Source organism: Haemaphysalis longicornis, unplaced genomic scaffold, assembly GCF_048455015.1.
Source record: "Haemaphysalis longicornis isolate Haplotype H1 unplaced genomic scaffold, Haemaphysalis longicornis Haplotype H1 scaffold_1, whole genome shotgun sequence".
NCBI classification, from domain to species: Eukaryota; Metazoa; Arthropoda; class Arachnida; order Ixodida; family Ixodidae; genus Haemaphysalis; species Haemaphysalis longicornis.
In genome coordinates, this window is record NW_027526203.1 from 337,416,728 (window position 1) to 337,419,491 (window position 2,764).

The 2,764-nt window shown below is 46.7% G+C and overlaps 1 protein-coding gene across 5 annotated transcripts in view; it reads left to right on the top strand.

Moving 5' to 3' along the window:
* The window catches only part of LOC144152771 (organic cation transporter protein-like), a 173,981-nt gene extending 173,963 nt beyond the window's left edge, over positions 1-18 (top strand). For all 5 annotated transcript variants that reach the window (XM_077684238.1, XM_077684228.1, XM_077684219.1 and 2 more), the window contains one exon: positions 1-18. This exon is cut by the window's left edge and continues 257 nt beyond it. The gene's annotated coding sequence lies outside the window, so the exon portion shown is untranslated.
* Positions 19-2,764: the final 2,746 nt, after the last annotated feature.

A 2,764-nucleotide genomic window follows, 5' to 3' on the forward strand; every position in this document is an offset into this window, starting at 1 on the left:
AAAGAACTAACAAACAACCATCAATGGCCTGCGCAGTGCTCTAAGTAAAAAATATATACGATATATTTATGAAGACTACACACCTGTAGCAGCGCTAACATTAAATAGAAATAAGGAACAAAATATTATTAACGCCCACGTGAGTGCGGCCAAAGGTATACGCGCAAGCTAGCCCGACTTTTCAAGTTTTCGCGGGTAAAGAAACTTTAAGCTTTCGTAATTTACAATATGTTGCTTAGCCTTTCAGACAGTAATTATTATGCTGAACTGTACCAGCGCCGAAAAATAAACCCATCCATGTAATAATCGCGCAACGACCAACGCGGTACATTAACACTGTATCTTCTGTTAAGGATTTTGGCCTAACTATTACAAATAACCTTAACTGGGACGCACATTACAACGACATTTGCAACAGAGATTTTATAAAGCTCTGCTTTTTGCGCAGAAAGCTGCGATGGTCACCAAAAAAAGTTAAACTAGAGGCTTACCGCACATTAATCCGGCCAGTCCTCGAGTATGGATCAATTGTATGGTGTCCACGCTACACAAAACATATTGAAAAAATAGAGCGGATGCAACGGCTCGCTGCACGGTTCATTGTTTCTGATTACAGACTCTGATCATCCGTTACAAATATGTTAAAACAGCTTGAGTTAGAGCCACTCCAGAAGCGTCGGCAAACTGCCAAGCTGAAATTTTTGAATCTGCTTTATCACAAAAAAATTGGCTTGAACAGTTATACATATCTACTCCCGGCCCACACACACTCAGCCAGACTGAACCACTGAAAGGCGATACGCGACCGTTATTTGCTTATACTTTTATAAAATACTTCAAAAATACTTTTTCCCTTGTACAATTGAACACTGGAATGCTTTGCCATCTGATTTTGTGGAGTGCTGTGATGCAAATTCTTCTGAACGCTTGTTATCATCTTTTTTGCAACCCTCCCTGCTTGGGCAGCAATGCTGCCTGCAGTATCTGGAAATAAATAAATAAGCCAGGCAAATTCCGGGCCTTTATTTGTAGCAACTATGATGGCACACAAAAGCGCGCAGCCTTGCAATTTTTCTTTGAAAAGTAGTGATAAGTGAACATGAAACTGCTATCCTTGGGAAGTAGGAAAACAGAAGGCCTTTTTTAAGAGATATTTCGACGGATGTTGAAGAACACAAGGAGTTCTAAATCGTCGCCTCCCTCGGCAACACGCCTCTTATGCCAGGGGTTTCATTGGCGAAACTCGAAATTTAGCTGATGCTTCGATTTGTTCCTGGTGCACTAATGGTTTATCTTCGTGTTATCAATAGGCATTATCAAGCAACCCAGCGGCGCCAAGAGGAACTTCCGCGCTTGCCCATCCTTTGCGCCGTGGGAGGTTTCTTGAATCGACATTGTCACGTAGCGAAGGGCGGCGCAGGTTTCTTGAAAAACAAAGGTTCATTGGAGCGAACTTGTGCTCCCCTACCAACTCAAAGAACAGCCAAGCGGCGACACAGCAGTCAACAACGTGACATTGCGCAGACGGCTGTCGGCGAACCGAATGGCGCGGTGTTTGCATGGCGAGCATGTATCCTTCCGCGTTAATCCTTCGAGAACCATCGAATCAGATCTAGAACATTGGCGACCAAATACGGACATTCTATCAACTGACGAAAGGCGATACACTCTTCCTATCAAAGAGACAGCCGGCTCGGCATACAAAAGAAAGAGACGGCAACGCGCGCCTCACTTCTAACTAAGATAAGAAAGCTGGGCGTTACCAGACGCTGGCAACACAACATACAAACAAACCAGACTGCATAGTTCGCGGCATTACCCCCCCCCCCCGCCACTCTAAGAGTGCATCGACCGCTTGCTAAAAATAAAACGGTAGTCCAACAGTCCGTCATCTTCCGCAGTAAGGCTTGAGATGAACCACGTGGACGACTTTGCGTCGTGTGCGCTGTCGTGATGTGCCGGAGTCACCGTCGGGGGCTAAGTTTGCCAACACGTCGCTGAATTCTGTAGGGCCCGAAATACCGTCACAGGAGCTTCTCGCTGAGTCCGCGTCGACAAATCGGGGCCCAAACCCACACAAGATCACCTGGGTGATACTCAGCCTCTAGGCGTCCGAGGTTGCAGCGTCCGGCATCCACCAGCTGCTGGTCCGTTGTACGCACTCGAGCAAGCTGGCGGGCCTCCTCCGCACGCTGAAGGTATCCTTGGACGTCGGCGTTGAGGTCGTCGTCTTCTACGTGCGGCAGCATGGCGTCGAGCATCGTATCCAGCTGTCTTCCGTAGACAAGCTCGAATGGTGTCATCGGTGGAGTTTCCTGGATAGCCGTTTTGTACGCAAACATGACCTAAGGGAGGACTTCGTCCCACGTCTTGTGTTCAACGTCACGTCAACGTACATAGACAGTAATGAAAGTCGAGTTAGTTGGTATGGTTGCATTCTTCTAACAGCGCTAAGACGACGGAAACAAAGGAAAAAGGACACACACAGGCGCTGACTATCAACTAAAATATAAATGTCGTTTTCCTTTGAATAAATTTTAGTTGATAGTCATCGCCTGTGTGTGTCCTTCTTTCTTTGTCCCCGTTGTCTTAGCACTGTTAGAAGATATACATAGACAGCATTTCGAGGATCGCCTTGTTTAGACGTTCCGTTAGTCCGTTCGTTTGGGGGTGATACGCCGTCGTTCTTCGGTGATCCGTGTTGCTGTACATAGCGTAAGACTCCTTACCTGAGCTCCGCAGTAAAGGCCGTTCCGCTGTCTGT